The sequence below is a fragment of the Triticum dicoccoides genome, chromosome 2A, assembly GCF_002162155.2.
Source record: "Triticum dicoccoides isolate Atlit2015 ecotype Zavitan chromosome 2A, WEW_v2.0, whole genome shotgun sequence".
NCBI lineage: Eukaryota > Viridiplantae > Streptophyta > Magnoliopsida > Poales > Poaceae > Triticum > Triticum dicoccoides.
In genome coordinates, this window is record NC_041382.1 from 581,955,319 (window position 1) to 581,975,916 (window position 20,598).

Here is a 20,598-nt window from a genome sequence, read left to right on the forward strand (position 1 = left end):
CATATCGAGCATATTGTGTGTATGATTGAAATGCTTGGTATGTGCGGGATCCGGCAACCTAGTTGTTTATCCTTGGTAGCCTCTCTTATGGGGAAATGTAGTCTTGTGCTTCCATGAACCATAGTAGTCCGCTACAGCCCGGTTCACCGGAGTCCTGCTAGCCCAGCACTACTGCTCTGGAGCACTTGACTGGCCGGCATGTGATTCACTTCGTTCCTATGTCTGTCCCTTCGGGGAAATGTCACGCGGTGACATCCGGAGTCCTGCCTAGCCTGCTACAGCCCGGGTTCCCCAGAGTCCTATTAGCCCAGTGCTACAGCCCGGATTCACACGCCGTTGACCGACATGCTCGATGTGATTCATGTATGCCTGTCCCCATAGGTCTGTGCCGCTTTGGGTCCACGACTAGCCATGTCGGCCCGGGTTCTCTGTCATATGGATGCTAGCAACACTATCATATACGTGAGCCAAAAGGCGCAAACGGTCCCGGGCCATGGTAAGGCGACACCCGTGGGAATACCGTGCGTGAGGCCGCAAAGTGATATGAGGTGTTACCGGCTAGATCGATGTGACTTGGAATCGGGGTCCTGACAGCTTTGGTATCAGAGCCTGACTGCCTGTAGGATTACCAAGCCAAACTGGTCGAAGTCGAGTCTAGAAATGCTTTAGTTATGTAAGGGAATTGATTGTGGAAGGGAACGTAAGGCTCTTTTTACTGCTTTACCCTATGCCCTTCTGATCTGAGTCAACCTCTTCTTTTCTACGGGGATTAAGAACTAGGCATTCTCATCTATCTATCAGGATGACGTGTTACTAATCCATAGACTTATAGAGTTGATAGTTTCAAACCTTGGTTCCATTCCTACTACTTCCGTATGTTGACAGTTGATCTCAGAACCTTGATATTGTGTTGTTGAGTGGTTATGCCACCATTTTGCAGGATGTCTCAAATATTTTTGAGCATTTACAACCGTTCTCGATGTTCCTTTGGGCCAGTTCAACCACACTAATCTGTGAGTTGAGGTACTCTATTGCCTCGACATATATGTTGGAGCTATTACTATGACCCTAGGTGTTTTAGGGAGTCACCTAGTGATCTAGCCATGTTTTGTATCCCCAGTGTGTGATTCTGGCCATTATTCTCAAAAGCATCCCGTGATGCCATGTAGTGGTAGGTATTCTATTCACCCTACTTACCTCATGTTGATAGTGTTTGATAGTTCATTTAGGATATTAGTAACCTTTGCGATAGTCCTCGAGGTCCGTGGTACAATGTTCTTCCAATACCATGAACCAATATGGCAGGAGTTCTCTTGAACCAAAATATCACAATCAGAGTACTCTTGAGGAGTTCTCCATTCTATATTGTGACTCTGCCGGTTCAACATTTTTGCATGGGTTATCCGGAAGAAATAACATGCTAATCCATGCATCCATAACTCAGAAAAATTATATGTTCCTTTGAGTTGTTCCCCTTCCGTTATATTCCGACCTTCATCTATCAATTGATAGTCAAGAGTATGTGAGCATTCGTTCATCGGTGCCTATTATTCTTGTGGTCCGTCGAGCCGTTCTATTTCAGAATGACTAGGAGAAACAAACTCCAGTACCTCATCCATTTCTAGGATTGGGTCAAAGCAGTTGTATTTTGCAGATCAAATGCAATCAAGATATTGGTCTGTTCTACCCTGAAGTACTATCCACTTATGTCAGGAATGTCATGAGAATTGCACCCTCCCTTATGAATCCTTGACGTAGTGATACTTCTCGCCATCATTATTCATTCCTCGGTGTCGTGCTGTCGCAACCAGAATACCGACAAGTGAATCGTGATGTGTGAAATCAATACTCCTAGCAACCCTTTGCTTGGTAGTTAATGGACATTAATATCATTCTTAGTGTGCTGATTATTGAATCATCACCCTAAGGTTGATCGTGCTACCTAGTCCTTATTTCCTGGTGCACTCTTCGATCAACGGGTTAGAATTTTGCCAAACCCTTGCTCTTTTGATCATATCGTCTTGCCCTGAAAAGCAAGATTGTTCTCGAGCTTAGTAACATATGGGTGGTTCATGATTTTCCGAAGATCTTCTCAGAAGTATTACCTGGCTGTCACCTGACCGCTATGTTGAGTTCATGATCAAGTTGGTTTTCTTATAAATCACCCCTTCTCCAAGAATCTGTGTTGGATATCTCTGAGCTAGTTGGTTGAGCTAAACAACAACTTGGAGAGTTGGAAGATGGAAGCTTGTCTGACTTAGTTCATGTTAAGGGATATCCTAGTGTGTGTGTGTGTGTGTGTTGAAGATAGACGATATCTTCATCGACTGATCCCCGTGATCAGTTGTTGAACCTATTGTCTTGTCCAAACCCTGATTTGAGTATGGGCTATCATCAAATCAAGTTAAAACCAATGATATGCGTAATGTTGCCTTACTCGTGGTTGATTCCTCGAGCATACACCATTACATCTTTTGGTCTGACCAATGCTATCACCGTGTTCACATGATGGTGGAAGTACAGTGATATGGAAATTCCGATGAGTTGTTGTTGAGCCCATCAGCAACATTTTGTCTCCCCCATGATTCATGTTGAACATCAACCTAGTGTTGGAAACTTTATAAGCAATGCCTTCGTATTCCGTTCATGAAGCTTATGCTCGGATGGAAGAAGTGACTTCCTCGAATTCATGTGCATTTGGTGCAAGTTACCGCCGTGAGTTCGAGACAGATTGTTTTTGTTTTCCCTGGTACCATTCCAAGTCAGTTATGCATGTGTGAATGTATTCTATGGTTTGGTAGATTAATTACCTCCACTCCATATGTATTCCCTAGCACACCAAGCCACTGATTGAATTGTTCAAGGCAAAGAAGTCTATGCTTGGGATCTAATCCATGGACTTGCGTAAGACTTCAAAATCCTTGATGATGGTTCCCCACCTGAACTCGATAGTGTTTTACTATAAGACTACTACGTGGTCATGCTCGTCTTGGATAGCGTGTTGACAGGTTTGTAGCAGAACCAGCTCATGTTTTGGAGCTTGCTATCGCAGTTCATTCCCCGAGAATCTCGCAACGTCATCTCGTCAAAATTGTGTTGCAAACTCTCATTTTCCTTCTAGACTAGATGGGTCTGGAATATCCTAACACCAACCAGATCTGAATCTCAGGCAGATATGATGGTTGGAACATACTGCAAGAACTATATTGTTGGTATCTCTGTAACTGGTAACATGGATGTCGTGGCCAACACACCTAGCCGGAAGGCCTATTATTGTAGTATCCTGGTTGAAGAAGTTGGTCACCTCCCCATAAGGATCTCACAGGATCTGCCTCCGTAGTTATTCCTTATGGATTCTTGAGCTTATGAAGTCTGGCCTTTTACTTGATGTTCTAGATATCAAACCATATCTATAAATGGATTACGCTAGCACATCAAGGAGAACATTAGAAGCGGAGTGCTAAATATCTCTCGGTCGATCGTCCAGATTCTGTTCCCTTAGCCTCGCTAAGGGAAGATCTGAGAAGGTGTTATCTTCCTTTGTATCCACATCATCCATCACTAGTCATCATGGTAGTATGTCGTGTTGCCAGGATCCTTGCCATGGATGTTGGTAGAACCTTGATGAATATGGAAATGCTCAAGTTCTTGAGAGCACGCGTAAGCAAAATCATCCCTTGCGTTGTCTTCAACAAGGTAGTCCACATCATCCATCCTAGTCCGAGTATGTCGTCTCTTCGAGCTATCTCAAACGATCAATTGTAAATTGCCTTAAGCTGGTATGAAGAGTTTCAATGATTTATGGATCAAAAGTAATTCTTTTTGCCACTTAAGGGAACAGTTCAATGAGTCACCTTCTCCAAGGTGCCCTGTTATGGGTTCATGACAATTATCTCCTCGCAACCTTGAAACCTTGCACCACCTTACTCAAGTGTGGAATTACTACCTACCAACTTGAATCCTCGTCGTCTGATTTCCATCACCCTGACGTGAACTTGGTGTCTCAATTGGAGAGATGTTCCTATGTCTCACTCCATGAGTTGATCCCGAGTTGTTTGATCTTCGAGAAGATCAATCCTTCTAGAGTTTTCCCTTCCCTCTCGTTGTCATGTTGGTTGGAGTTCTCAGAGCAAGACATCGAGACAAAGATGGTGATCGAACCAACGTTCTTATGAAGAGCAACTTGGATCGTGAAGATTGGGTTAAGTTTGCCTCCCCCTTCATCTTACCCTACGCTTGAATCTCGGGACGAGATTCTTGTTTAGTGGGGGTGAGTTGTCACAGCCCTAGCCTCACCGACGACGCCATCGAGCTCACTGTGAGCTCCTGCTCCTCCCCCTTGCTCACCCCCTCCTTACCCATTTGCTAGTCACCGTCACTGCGACCCCGAGCTCCGCTGCCGCCATGGCCGGTGAGCTTCGTGCTCCCGAGCTCCTCCAGCTGTGCTCGTTGCCTCCATGTGCTCCTGGTGATCCCAAAAACCCATAAAGACCATCGGCTGCGCCAGCCGTGCCCCGTAACGCCTAAACCATGGATGCCCGAACTCCGGCGGCCGCAACCGAGCTCGCCGCCGTCGACTCCGGCCACCCCAGGCCCGAAGACCACCACCATCCGACGCGCCATCGCGCCAGCTCTCTGTAGGGCCAAAGGGCGCAACGAACGATGCACTGTAGGCGAAACCCGAGCCACCCCGGTGCGTCTCCGCCGCGTTTTTGGTCGTCGCCGGCGAAACTCCGACGAGCCAACGTGGCACACTTAGTTAACACTAATGATGCCATTAGCTGATCACTGTGCCACTGACGGATGGGCCCCACGCGCTAATTAACCCCGGATTTTATTCTATGTTTAACTTAGACTAACCCACCATGCCCACATGTCAGGTTGACTTTGCTGACGTGGCTGCTGACCGGACCCACCTGTCATTGACACTGAGCAGCACTGGGTCACTGACCAGTGGACCCCACTGGTCAGGTTTGACCTGGACCTAGCGAGTTGACCTGCTGATGTCACACTTATGTCATGCCGACGCAATAAGCTATTTTCTGGATTTAATTTAATTCAGGAAATTCCAGAAAATGCCCAAAACTTCTAAAAATCAAAGAAATTCAACCGTAACTCCAAATGAAATAAATTATATATGAAAAATTATCAGAAAAATTCAAGGAATCCATCTGTACCATTTTCATACATGTTAGAACAACTTAAGGCCACTGTTTAGGACAAATCAAATGAATGGTATTTAAATAACCACATGTGGAGTTTGAATTTGAACTTTGGGTTCAAACCAACCTCATTTAATTGTGTTGCTAGTTTTATTAGCTCAATCAACAACATATTGCCATGTCATTATCATGCATCATGTTGTGCATTGCATTGATTGTGTTCCTTCTCTGTTTCCGGTGGTTGTCCCCTCTCGATAGACATTGTACCGATGCTGTGATCGTTGACACTGATGAAGACCCAATGATATCTTCAGAAGTGCCAGGCAAGCAAAACCCCCTTGTTCATTCCGATACAATCCCACTCTCTCGCTCCTGCTCTGTTTTACTGCATTAGGGCAACAACGATTTAACTGTTACATGATGCGGTAGTTGAACCCCTTTCCTCTGCATGACCTGTCATTGCCACAGTAAATAGATGAAACCCACTAGCATGAGTAGGAGCTGTTTGAGCCCTGATGTGCCTACTCATTCATGCTTGTTTGTCATGCCTGCTATTAGAGTTGTGTTAGGTCTGATTCATTGGGAATGAATCGGAGGTGTGTGAACATGTCCTACTGTGTGTGAGCGAAGTGTGTGAACACGTTTTGGTAAAGGTAGCTGTGAGAGGCCATGTAGGAGTACATGGTGGGTTGCTCATTGAAACCGTCCTCAGGAACTGAGTTCTGTGTCTGTGATCCATGAACAGCTACTACCACTCATTGGGATCCTTAATTGACCCTCTCGGCTTCTTAATCACCCTAGTACTCTGTCCAGGAGTTGCAACTAGTTTCTGGCGTTTGTAGGTTATGTGTTGGCGGCCGTGCGTAGCGCTGACCCTAGTGGTGGGCTATGATGCGGTAGATACACCGTGGCACGGTGTACCAGGCGCCCGTTTGGTGTCTCGAGAACCCTGTTCACATCGTTCAGGGCCGTATGTGGAAACCTCGGCCGGACTCCCTGCGGATGGAACCTGGATAGGTGATAAACCTGGACTAGAGACTTAAGTGTTTAGGTAGGCCGTGGCCGACACCCTCGTTGGGCTTCCGCTTGAAGGTTGCCGAGTACATGTCGTGTAAACGACGGTAAGTGGTGGGAGCGTGTGTGAAGAAGTACACCCCTGCAGGGTTATCATTATCTATTCGAATAGCCGGATTCCTCGGATATGGAAACTTGGACCCCTTGCATAGTTCATAGACAAGTGAAAGTGGATACTCTAAAACTCGCAAGATAAGTGTGAGTGCTATGGATGGCCTTCTCGTAGGGAGACGGGAGCGGACCCATAGTGGTGTATTGAATGGTGAATATGTGGACTCGTGTGCACCACCTCAAAAGAGTTGCTTGCAGTCGTACTTCAGGTTAGCCACTGGGTCAAAGCTGGCTTGCTGCAGTTAAACTCCACTACCCCTTTGTTGATACCGATGCATATGTAATTAGTTCTGATGTAAGTCTTGCTAAGTACAATTGTACTCACGTTTGATTAATTTATGTTTTGTAGAGAGACATCAGTCTCGCTAGTAGTTCCGTGTGGGCTTCGACGTTTAGATTGCTACCTCAGCTACGATCTTGTGCCCTCGGCAGGATTTGGTAGATAGTCAGGCTTCTCAGCCTTTTTCATTTGTAGATGTTTGTACTCAGACATGTTAAGCTTCCGCATGTGCTCTGATTGTATGCTATGATTGTTGGGTCATGAGACCCATGTTTGCAATATCTCGCTCCTCGGAGCCTAATGAATAAATACTCTTGAGTCGTAGAGTTATGTTGTGATGCCATGTTGTATTTACACATATTGAGCATATTGTGTGTATGATTGAAATGCTTGGTATGTGTGGGATCCGGCAACCTAGTTGTTTATCCTTGGTAGCCTCTCTTATGGGGAAATGCAGTCTTGTGCTTCCATGAACCATAGTAGTCCGCTACAGCCCGGTTCACCAAAGTCCTGCTACCCCAGCACTACTGCTCTGGAGCACTTGACTGGCCGGCATGTGATTCACTTCGTTCCTATGTCCGTCCCTTCGGGGAAATGTCACGCGGTGACATCCGGAGTCCTGCCTAGCCTGCTACAGCCCGGGTTCCCCGGAGTCCTGTTAGCCCAGTGCTACAGCCCGGATTCACATTCTGTTGACCGACATGCTCGATGTGATTCATGTATGCCTGTCCCCATAGGTCTGTGCCGCTTTGGGTCCACGACTAGCCATGTCGGCCCGGGTTCTCTGTCATGTGGATGCTAGCGACACTATCATATACGTGAGCCAAAAGGCGCAAACGGTCCCGGGCCATGGTAAGGCGACACCCATGGGAATACCGTGCGTGAGGCCGCAAAGTGATATGAGGTGTTACCGGCTAGATCGATGTGACTTGGAATCGGGGTCCTGACAGATCGAAAGTATGTCTAGAGGTGGGGGGTGATTCGACTACTTGACCAAATAAAAATCTAGCCTTTTCCCAATTTTAAGTCTTGGCAGATTTTAACAACTTAGCACAAGTCAAGTAAACAACCTACACATGTAAGTCTAAGAGTATAGCAGCGGAATGTAAAACATTGCACATGAAGGTAAAGGGAGGAGTTTGAGTGGAGCAAACACAATGTAGACACGGAGATTTTTGGCGTGGTTCCGATAGGTGGTGCTATCGTACATCCACATTGATGGAGACTTCAACCCACGAAGGGTAACAGTTGTGCGAGTCCACGGAGGGCTCCACCCACGAAGGGTCCACGAAGAAGTAACCTTGTCCATCCCACCATGGCCATCGCCCATGAAGGACTTGCCTCACTAGGGTACATCTTCACGAAGTAGGCGATCTCCTTGCCCGTACAAACTCCTTGGTTCAATTCCACAATATTGACGGAGGCTCCCAAGTGACACCTAACCAATCTAGGAGACACCACTCTCCAAAAGGTAGTAGACCATGTGTTGATGATGAACTCCTTGCTCTTGTGCTTCAAATGATAGTCTCCCCAACACTCAAGTCTCTCTCATAGGATTGGATTTGGTGGAAAGATGATTTGAGTGGAAAGCAACTTGGGAAAGGCTAGAGATCAAGATTTATGTGGTTGGAATGGAATATCTTGACCTCAACACAAGTGTAGGTGGTTCTCTATCACAAAATGTATGATGGAAGTGTAGGCATGTTCTGGTGGCTCTCTCCAAGAATGAAGAGTGGGTGGAGGGGTATATATAGCCTCCACACAAAATCTAACCCTTACACACATTGACCAAACTCGGTGAGACGAATCGTGAAACTCCGTCGGACCGATTCAGTTCAAAATGTGAATGTTAGGATTTTCGGTGGGACCGACACGTCAACTCGGTGGGACCGATTTCATTAGTGTTAGGGCATAACGTAATCTCGGTGAGGCCGATTACACAAACTCGGTGGGACCGATTTTGGTAATAAGCTAACTAGAGAGTTGGTAAGGGAAACTAGGTGGGACTGATTCGCTCACTTCGGTTGGACCGAAACATTATGAAGGGGAAACAGAGAGTTTGCATTGCGAACTCGGTGGGACCGATCACTCATCTCGGTTAGACTGAAACATTACGAAGGGAAACAGAGAGTTTGCAATCCCATCTCAGTGAGACCGAGATCCCTATCGGTGAGACCGAAAAAACTAGGGTTTTGTGGCAGTGGCTATGTCAACAGAACTCGGTGGCGCTAGATAGAAAGTTTCGGTATGGCCGAGTTTGACTTTTGGTTTGGGACATATGTGGATATGAGAAAGTGGTTGAGGATTTTGGAGCATATCACTAAGCATTTTGAGCAAGAACCTCATTAAGCAACACCTCATCCCCTTTTAATAGTATTGGCTTTTCCTATGGACTTAATGTGATCTTGGATCACTAAAAGGTTAAATGTAGAGTCTTGAGATTGAGCCAACATGTGTCCTTAGCGTTTTGAGGGGTCCACATTCCTAATCCATGCCATGCCAATCATTGAGCTTTCCTAAAATATTTATCTTGAGATAGCATTAGCTCAATGAGCTATATGCTGTTAGTAATTACCAAGACCACCCAGGGATAGTTGCACTTTCAATCTCCCCCTTTTTGATAATTGATGACAACATATAGATCAAAGCTTCGACAAATGATAATAAGATTGAAATACATCATCGCTTTGAGAAGTATGTGATAAGCAAGAGCTCCCTTTAAATTTGTGCATTATTTAAAATTTTCTTTTGAATGCAAATGCACAATCGATTAGGATCATGGGTCACTCTTCCATGTCACATACATCTTGGTGGAGCGCTCAATATGATAAACATTAAAAACGTGAACTCATCACCAAATAAAGTGAATGATCATATAGATATATAAAAGATAGTATCATCCAAGGAAGCATTAAAGTAGCATATAATCAATCACATGATCACACAAGTATCTCACACAAGGACATAAAGTATCTCACACAGGCACACAAATAAAAAGTTCAACCAAAAGCAAAGAAGCAAAACACTCTCTCGAAGCCTATGATCTATACATATTTCTCCCCCTTTGGAAACAAGTTACCAAAAATTTTAAATATGCATAGTGCTATGCATCTCTCAGGCTTGGCCTTCAGGAGGTGGTGTAGAGGGAAATCCAAGGACGAAGGCATCAGTTGATGTAGTTGGAGCTTGTGGAGTGGGTGCTGGAGGTGGCACTGGAGCTGTGGCTGCTGGTGCTGAGGATGTAGCTCTAGCATCAAAGACTGGCACTGCAGCAGACCTCTGTCCACGTGGCACTCGCTGAAAAGCTTTAGTAGTTGCCTTCCCTCTCTTCTCTTCTACTTCCTCTTGGAGCTGCTCAACTGCTGTTTGAATCTCAGTTACCTTCAGATCAAGATCATAAAATTTGGTTTCTATAATACTCTCCAAGCTCTCCTGGTTTTGAGTCAGGGTGGCCAAGCCCTTCTCAATCCTTAGTGTAGACTGGATCAGATATGCAAGTTGATCTTGCTTGCTCTTCAGGAAAACTTGAGATGCCTCTTCAGCACTTGGCATCTTGGCAGCTTTCTCAGCCTTTGCTTTGGCTCTCTTCTCGTGTGCTTGAGCTGATGATGGTTCCTCCTCATTCATCACTATAGTGTTGTCTTCAAAATCAGGATATAAGGGTAGATGCTCCTTATCCAACAGATATGTTCCTGTTCCCATCTTGGAGTTGATGAGCTCCTGAATGTGTCGAGCATACCCACATCTTCTCTTCTGGTCAGTAGTAGTCCTCTTGATTGTCTCTACAATCAGGCTCATGACCTTGAACTTCTGAGGGACATCAAAAAGCTGTAGCATGTTGATAGAATGCCCTCTGATCATCTTGTGATCTTCTGACTTGGGTAGCAGAGTGTGCCTTAGGATCCAGTTGATGGTAGGCAGACCAGACAACAAGTAATGTACTGATCCAAGCTTGTGAGTCTCCAAAGCTTTATGTGGGATCTCCTTGTACATGTTTGCCATAGTGTTGTGGTCCTTCTTATTCTTGGCATACACATCCAAGTCATCCTCATGTTCCTCTGGGGCATTTATCAGCTTGGCCCATTCTTCAACAGTGGACTGGTACCTAGTACCTTCGGACATCCATATAATCTTCCCATCTTGGTAAAAGTGAGCAGTGCAGTAAAGCTGCATGATCAACTCATCATTCCATTTTGTGAGCTTTTGTCCAACAAACTCCTCTACTCCACATGCTTTGAAGCTGTCATATACTCCTGGGAAGTGATCTTCATTATCCTTGATGAATTCCCAATCAACCCATCTCATGTCACAAACAATGGGCTTCTTGTCAAGCAAAATAGTTTCATAGAAGTCTTGTTGTTCTTTTGTGTGAAACCTGTAGTCAACTGCAGTCCTTGTCCTCACAGCATAGGGATCAGAATCTCTCCACAATCTCAGTCCAGCATCCTTTCTGATATGCATGTCTTGAGCAACTGGATGAGCATCATTGTGGTCTGGGATCTTGGGTTTCAACTTTCTCAACACATGGGATTCATCATCCTCTTCTTCAGCTTCAGGCACTGGGGCCTTGTTCTTCTCTTTAGCAAGAATACTTCTGGTGTTCCTCTTGGGCTTAGTGGGCTTTTGAGATTGAGATTTGGGAGCAGCTTTGGGCTTTGATGTTGCAGCCCCTGACTTAATCGCATCTCCCATAAGTTTCTGAGCTTTGGGTACTGGAGCATTCTCTTCCTCTTCCTCTTCTTCTAAGGGATCCTTGAACATGGATGATCTCCCTAGAACTCTGGCAGTGGTCTTCTTGACCCTCTCCTTTCTCTTCTTGCCTTCTCCAGCCTCTTTGGGTTCAAGAGTGAACTCCATTGTCTCTTGAGTAGAGGCTCTGGCCTTTGACATAGGAATCCTTCTTGCTGGAGCCTTCTTATTCATCCCTGGCTTAACTACAGCAGTTGTGCCATACTCCTTTTTCAGCACCTTCTTCTTGGAGATTACTTCCTCCTCAGTAGCCACATAGTCCTCATCCTCTGAATCTGAGGTTCTCTTCTTCCTTGTTCTGGTGGCTGTTGTCGATGTCAAAGCCAGCGGATCTCAGGTAGGGGTCCCGAACTGTGCGTCTGAGGCTGATGGTAATAGGAGAGAGGGAACACAATGTTTACCCAGGTTCAGGCCCTCTCGGTGGAGGTAAAACCCTACATCCTGCTAGATTAATATTGATGAGTATGGGGGTTAGAAGAGTTGATCTACCATGAGATCGTAATGGCTAAAACCCTAGAAGTCTAGCCTATCTGATTATGATTGTCCCTACGGACAAAACCCTCCGGTTTATATAGACACTGGAGGGAACTAGGGTTGTACAAAGTCGGTTACATAGAAAGGAATCTTCATATTGGGACACCAAGCTTGTCTTCCATGCCAAGGAGAGTCCCATCTGGACACGTGTAAGAGTCTTCAGTATTGCATCTTCATAGTCCATCAGTCCGGCCTATGTACCATAGTCCGGACGCGCGAGGACCCCCTAATCCAGGACTCCCTCAGTAGCCCCCTGAACCAGGCTTCAATGCCGAGGTGTCCGGCGCGTAATTTTCTTCGGCATTGCAAGGCGGGTTCCTTCTCCAAACACTCCAGCACAGTCTTCGGACACAATGAACGTGTCCGGCTCTGCAAAACAAATACCACACACCACCGCAGATGAAACAATATTTTGCGAGTCCAATCTGCTGTCAATTTTTCTGCGACGTGATATCACGTCGCCACCTGGTTATTATATTGAACCGTTTTTTCTTTTTCTTCGCTTGCCGTTCCACGTTCCGAGATGCGGTTTCATTGGCACGTCTTGTCGAAGCAGAGATCGTGTCCCCTTATTGCGGGATCCTCATCAACACGGGCGTGGGTATTCCAACCGTCCGGTTGGCATGATTCCTTAAGAATAGGCAGGTTTCAAGGTTGAGGAGGAGGCGTTTGGTATTTATTACCTTTATAAAGGAACTAAGGCCCGTCTGGCTTCTTTACGCCAACCCTTTCCTCATCCTCTCCAACCTCGAGCTCCAGCGCTCAAGGTTTCGATTGTTTCAAGCTTCCCAGTAATGGCCGACCCCAGTCCTCAAGGTCGGTGGGTGCCTTCCTCCGTCACAGAGGAGGGCATCGCGGAGCTCCGGGCGGCCAGATACCTGACCGCGGAAATCCCCATAGGCTTCCTGCTCAAGGGCAGGTTATTCCTACTCCCAGATCCAGTGAGAGGGTCGTATTCTTCTCTGACTTCCTCTGAGGGCTAGGGTTTGCCCTCCACCCCTTTGTTCAAGGGCTTATGTTCTATTACGGGCTAGATTTTCATGATCTAACTCCGGACTCCTTCCTTCACATCTCAGCATTCATTATCACATGCGAAGCTTTCCTCCGTATTCCCCCACTCTTCGGCTTATGGCTTAAGAACTTTAATGTGAAGCCGAAGGTAGTTGACGAGGGACGAGCATAGTGCGGTGGTGCTACAGTGGGAAAACTTATCAATGCTCCCTGGCTAAAAGGATCCTTCATAGAATCTTCCGACTTATGGCAGCGGGAGTGGTTTTACATCACTGAACCCCGTGGCACCAAGTGGGCAGCTATACCTGTGTTTCGATCTGGCCCTCCAATTCAACTCGCATCATGGGTCAATAAGGGGTTGGACTGGGAATCAACCGATGAAGTGCAGACTCTACAGAGCCGTATCCGGAGTCTCCTTGAGAAGAACACCAAACTCATCGACGTGATTCAAGTAATGCTAGTCCGCCGGGTCCTCCCGTGCCAAAGACGGCCCCTTCGTATGTGGGAGTTTAATCCAGAAGGACCACGAACCCTTCAACACTTCTTCAGTGCGACACAAAGAGGAATGTGGAAGTTATTTTTCGGGAAACGAAAACAGTGGCCGGATACTACAAGGGACATCGACCTTGACTGCAACCATCCGGACACCTCGGTAAGCACTCGACTCTCGAATACAGCTTAGATACTCATCTCATAATAAGATGATGAGAAAACCGTCTTCCTCCAGGGCTGGATAAAGAAGGCGGAGCGAATCAGGTGTTCGGCTCCTCTTCCCAAAGACTCAGCTAGTCCCATACTAACAAGGATGCTGGTCCTGGCGCCATACCAGGCGCCGGTGGAAGAGGAGAATGAGGAGAGCGGGGGAGCCAAAGGCGGCTTCCATCCTGGAGGCAAACCACACACTGTGTCCGGGGAGACTTGGGCTCCCTCTTCCAAAGACAAAAGGGAAGGAGAAGCTAACACCCCTTCTTCCTATGGTAAGAAAAGGGCTGCCTCCCAGAGTTGGGAGGTAAGGGCTCCTAAGCGGGGCAAAACACCCCTGTCGGGTGGTTTAGGCTCGAAAGGTGTCATTGTTGCACAATCCCTTCGTAAGGACAAGCCTCCAGCCGAATCGTAAGTGAACAAAGATATTTTAAACATACCCCGTTCCTTTTCTCTTTGCAAAGGTAACATCTAGAATATGTGTTTTGTAGTCCGGCACACAGTCTTCCTCAACAATCCTCCTCCTCGGGGGACCTTCTACCAGAGATGATGGAAAGCGAAACGCCTCCACAAGCTTCCTCGCTCAACAGGGTGGAAGACGTCGAGGTGTCATCCCGAAGGGTCTCTCCCGATTGGGGGATAATGGAGCTAGTGCCCCAAGGTGAAACTTCGGCCGCCTAGGGTCCGAAGTGTGCGGTCCCTACAACGGTTAACAATAAAGGCTCCGGACTATCCGGTTTATAGCCGGAGACGACTCTAGGGTTGAGTAGACATACCCTTTCAAAGGGAGTCTGTACTGCCACAACTGCTTCTAGGAATCCGGATGCGCCGGACACACTGACGGATATGTTATGGTATTCGTCAATCTCAGAGGATCATCGTACCTTGATGGGTACGGTGGTTGAGATGATTTTGTCCATGAAAAGCGGATTGAATGAAGCCTTAATGGGCCTGCTAAGAGGCTTTGAGGTATGTAATGTTATATTTTTGATTGTGCTCTATACGCAAAATGCACCTGTGTATAGATAGTAGCCCCTGAGACTCTGGTTGGCGCCCGAAGGTAGGCAATCAGAAGATCAAAAAAGTTGTCCTCAGGTAATAATCTGATGACTTGAAACACAGGTTGTTACCTCCATGATGACTGCCCACGCTACAGAGGTTGCAGGTCTGGAGAATAAGCTTGATGTGACGGATAACGACATCACACTTATTAACAGGCGACTCTACGAGGCGCAAGGTATGTGTTAGAGTATGTATAGTAACATGAGCGCGAAGCTAGAATTATGTTCTGAGACATGCGTATCTGCAGATGGTGCTACCGCGGTTGAGACCCTTTGGGCTGAACTTTCCCCAGCCAAGGAGCAAGCCTGGATGAGTAATGTGGCTACCAAGAAGGCAGCTGATGAGTTAAAAGCCAGATAGGCTGCACATCGCCAGTGTGAGGAGAGAATGGCCACTATGGCATGCAAGCCGAAGGAAGCCTCTGTCCGGTGCGAATTCCTCGAGAAGGATAACAAGACCAAAGTAGCCAATCTTGACAAGGCATTACAAGAGGCAAGAGAAGCACGATCTGAGTCTAGAGCGGCTTGGGAGGAGATCCGGCAAGTTGGGGAGATAGCGGCCGGTAAGCCTTTCTTATTATAGACTAAATTCGGTGATCCGAAGTATGCCCCGCTTAATCAAATGTGGAGCTCCCCGGACGCCTTTTTGGACTTGCCGAAGAGTGCCTCCGATGCAATGCAGTTTTATGAAGCGCAGGAAGGGCATGCAACGAAGAAGCTTTTTTGGTTACAATTCGGCACGCTGAAGCGCCCACTGTTGCTGAACGAACAAATGGCCCAGTGGGCCCCAGCTCCACAAGATATTCGGTTCTGCCATGAAGGACGTCGTAGTCCGGCTGTGGCCGACAGAGCCAGTTCCGAAGAGTTATTTCGGGTTGGTACGACGACTAGGCGATGTGGTGCTGCGTATCAACGCAGTTAAGCAGTCCACGTGCATTGAAGGTGCATGGATGGCCCTTGCCCGTGTGAAGACATACTGGGCGAAGATGAAGGCCACCGATGTTGCGGCAAAAAGTCCACCCGAGGGCAAGGAATATCACACGCCAGAATATTATTTTGAGGATGTCTTAGAGGGTGCCCTCTTGATAGAGGGTCAGTGCTCCAAAGAGATGATGTTCAAGTGAAATGTATTAAAATTGTAAAAATAATATTATTATATTTTAAGATTATGCCTAGAAGTTGTGGCTCCTCCTGTGTGGCCGTTTTTGTATAATCTGAAAGTTTTCCACTCGTCGGCTTCAGCCCCCTCGCACAAAATACGAGGGTGTTCGGGAAAGCACTTGACCACTCTTGATCCAACGTCTTGGTCCGTGAAGGAGGTGTCAATGCGGCGAACTAGGCAATCGGACTATAGGGCTTTAGAACTTTCACTTAGCCATAAGAGTTTGACAGTGGGCCTACGATATAGCCCCTGGTATGTACGCAGTTATCCGAATACGGCGTGTTACATTAGTGACCAGAAGAATGGTCCTTCGTGCAATATGAAAGGAATCGTGAAAGATTCTAATAAGTCATCGAGTGGTTGACCAGCTCTTGCCGCATCATGATAGTCAGTTCTCGGCTTTCTCTACTGAGGTGCTCATCCGGATAAACCGAGACACAATCGTAGTAGTTCTCCCTTTACTACCCTAGCTGATATAGCGGAATGTAAGGTAGTAAGCATAGGAGCCGGGCAACCCAACTATTGACCAAAGACATGATTCGGAGCTGATGCATATAAGGCCAAACTTGCGACGCCGAAGTGTGCTATAAAGTTGTTCGTACTTGTCAGCAATTCATTTGTTCCCATATCGAGCCCATGGCAACCCGTGCCGAGGTGCGAGTGTGAAACAACCAGAGAAATTCAGCTTTTTTAGAAAAAGCGAATACTGGATATGGTTTATGTTTACTGGGATCTGATCCATATGTCAATTGCCATTTTACAAATAACAATGCCACGACCCAGGCTATAGGACATGCCGGTGGTCGAAGGCTGAAGGAGAAGGCACTTTACAAGCTCAAAATAGAGAGTGCGGTTTACAAAATTACTCGGAAATCATGTCGCACGTCTGCGCCGCCTTGCCTCAGTTAAAGGATTCCTTTAACAGGAACAACCTTGGGGTAAGTGTATGAAGCCGAACTCCAAAAGAGTATGTGAGATGACCAATATTTTGCGTCACCTGTGATAAGATAAAAAAAGAAATGGTTAGAAATGAAAAGGAGGGAACGGGAATGCTTGTAGGCTTGCCCGTATTGTGCCTCCGTCGATGGCGAGGTATTTTAAGTGCATAATTATGCATGCAGGGTATAAACTTTGCGTGATTGTGAGGCGAACGACGGAGGCTGAACTGCTAATCCTGCTTTGATCCAGATTGGTTCCATTTAAAGTAAACCGGTGGCGTAATGGCCGAGGAGTTGTGCGGCTTAACGAGGCTGCTTTGTGCTTCGGCTATAATGGCCGTAGTACAATCCCCTGTATGAAAGGGGTGTCCCGTATTTCCGTTTATTGTTATGACGCCACGCGGACGGGGCATTTTGAGTTTTGTGAGGGCATAGAGTATGACCGCATTAAATCGAGCAAAAGCGGTATGCCCCAGAAGTGCGTGGTAGTCACTGTGGAACGGCGCAATATCAAAAGTCAAGCCCTCACTTCGGAAGTTGTTTGGCTAACCGAAAATGACTTCCGGTGTGAAGGAGCCCGTGCAGTGAGCTTCTACGCCGGGTACTGCTCCCTTGACGATTGTTGTGGTGGGTTTGATTCTAGAAGGATCAATGGCCATTTTGTGGACAATGTCTTGGTACAGTAGATTAAGGCTACTACCGCCGTCCATAAGGACTTTCGTGAGATGGAGCCCATCAATAATTGGATCGATGATCAGAGCTGCCGATCCTTCGGGACGGGTATGACTAATTTTTGGGGGAACCCGCTCTATGGCGTATGTGTCCCGTAGTGCGCGCGTGTGCTCCCTTGTAGGGGTGTGCGTCGCATATACCCTATTTATGGTTTTCACTTCGGGGGGAATTGCTTTTGAACCCCAGTATACTGCTGGCGAGTCTCTTTGTCATCGCTGTCACTGGGCGGCCCCTTCCCCTTGTGTTCGGCTTTTAGCTTGTCGGCTTGTTTGAAGACCCAGCATCTTCTGTTAGTATGAGTAGCTGGTTTATCGGGGGTGCCATGAATCTGGTAGGGCTGATCCAATATCTTATTAAGGTTGGATGGTCCGTATCTATTTGCCTTGGATGGATTTTTCCGTTGATCAGGCTTGGAGCCGCTGAATTTGGTGTTAACTACTGTGTCTTATGTTATTTCATCATTATTACGACGCTTGTGTTTATTGCATCATGGCTTTCCGTTGCCGTCTCGAACTTCGGAAGTGCCCGGGTCGATGGTGCCATTGCTTCTATGAGCGAGCCAGTTGTCTTCTCCCGAGCAAAAGCGGGTCATTAGAGCAGTAAGGGTTGTCATGGATTTTGGCTTTTCTTGACCGAGGGGGCGAGCGAGCCATTCATCCCGGATGCTGTGTTTGAAGGTCGCGAGGGCTTCGGCGTTCGGACAATCGACAAGTTGGTTCTTTTTAATTAAGAACCTAGTCCAGAGCTTTCTGGCTGACTCTTCGGGCTGTTGGATGATGTGACTTAAGTCATCGGCATCTAGTGGCCGAACATATGTACCTCGGAAGTTATCGCGAAAGGCGTCTTCCAAGTCTTCCCAGCTGCCAACGGAGTTCTCTGGAAGGCTGTTTAACCATTACCGATCTGGTCCCTTTAGTTTTAGTGGTAGATATTTAATGGCGTGGAGATCATCGCTGCGGGCCATGTGGATATGGAGAAAAAAGTCCTCAATCCATACCGCAGGATCTGTTGTTCCATCGTATGATTCGATGTTCATGGGTTTAAACCCTTCTGGGAATTCGTGGTCCATTACTTTGTCAATAAAGCAAAGTGGGTGAGCGGCGCCTCTATATCGGGCCACGCCGCGACGTAGCTCAGATAGTGTCCGCGGTTCTTGGCCCGGGCGTGAGTGTGGTTATTGAATTCAGCTAGATAGCTATTATCGCGCGTCGGGGCACGTCCCCGTGATCCATAGATCAATCTGTTCTGACCCGCTCTATCATCCGAGTCCTGCCGTAGGTGATATGTGTGTCCCCGAGCTATTTTATCTCTGCCTTTTACGGTGAGGTAGGGCAGGCTGGTGTTCGGCTTGAGTTGCCGCTTTATCCTGACCGCGTGCTGGTCGGTTAGCCGCATTGCACAATGATGGTATGGGCTCCAACGCCTCATCATCGAACTGAGGTAGCAGTTTGTGCTTCAGGTAACTTTTGGCTGGGCGCTTGAGGCCATATTGCTCGGCTACCAGGACATCAGTCGAGCTATCATTGAGCATACCTTGATCAGCTTGAAGCTGCTTCTGTTTCCTTTTCAGGCTCCTTGTAGTGGCTATTAGCTGGCGCATGAAGTGCTCCTGCTCGAGAGGTTCCTCAGGCACGATAAAATCCTTGGTGCCGAGGCTCGCCTCGTCCTCGGAGAGCGGAATATAATTACTATCCTCTGAGTCTTTTCGTGCGTGGCCTGTTCATCAGGGCTAACTTGCCCGTCTTCCCGTTCATCTTGTTCGGAAATTGGCTCAATGGGGTCTTCATTGTCTTCGGCACCGACCGGAGTGTTATCTTCTCCTGTGTTGGTGTGGCTGTATTTGCTACAGCGTGACTTAGAGCCTTATCATCGCCGCTATTCTCTTTTGGTGCATCCACCATGTATACATCATACGAGGAAGTGGTCGTCCAGCGTCCGGTAAATGGCGGGTTTTTGGCCTCTTCTTCTCGGGCATCGTCGTCCATACCATCGATGTTGTCGGAGCAGTAATCGAGCATGTCAGTTAAGTCCTCTATAGTGGCTACTAAGTGGGTGGGGGTGGGAAGCGAAATTCTCCGTCCTCAGCCTCCAGTTCGAACCAGATATAACTCGGTTGTGAGTCCCCCGCTAAGGAGAGTGTTTTTAATGAGTTTAACATGTCACCTAAAGGCGAGTGCTAGAAGATGTCCGCGGAGCTGAATTCAATGATCGACGCCCGATCAAGCTCGTCGTGCATGGATGCACATGCTTCGGAACCTATAGCCAGAAACGTGTCCGAGGTTCTGGCAACAAAGATCTCACTTGAGGTTGGGTCTATGTGTGGCTCCAACGCCACTGAGTCTGCGGCCTCTGTGGTGGGGTTGAGCCTCATGTCCTCGGATGGCGTGATCTGCTCCGGATTTAGAGCCGGAGCAGTTGCAGGTTCTATCTCCTGGGTGTGGTTCTATGACAGATTTGAGTCATGTTCATCGTGGTAACAGGGAGCGGCTACTATCGCGGTCTCGAATCCGTCGAAGATCAAGTCTCCGCAGATGTCCGTGACGTAGTTCAAGCTTCCCATGTATATAAAGGGGGGAGGAGAGGAGGCCGGCCCAAGGGGGGCGCGCCAAGGGGGGAGTCCTACTTGGATTCCTGTTCCAAGTAGGATTCGGCCCCCTTCTTTCCTTTTCGGAGAAGGGGGAAGGGGAAAGATGTGGAGGAAAAGAAGGAAAGGGCCCCCCTAACCCTCGTCTAATTCGGTTTGGGCTAGGGGGCGCGTGCCTCCACCAGACCGCTGCCTCCTCTCTCCACTAGGGCCCATGAAGGCCCACTAACCTCCCGAGGGGTTTCAGAAACCCCCCGGTACTCCGAAAAATGTCTGAACCTTTCTGAAACCATTTCGTTGTCCAAACATAACCTTCCAATATATCAATCTTTACATCTTGACCATTTTGAGACTCCTCGTCATGTCCGTGATCTCATCCGGGACTTCGAAGAAACTTCAGTTCATCAAATCACATAACTCATAATACAAATCGTCATCGAACGTTAAGCGTGCGGACCCTACGGGTTCAAGAACTATGTAGACATGACCGAGACACAT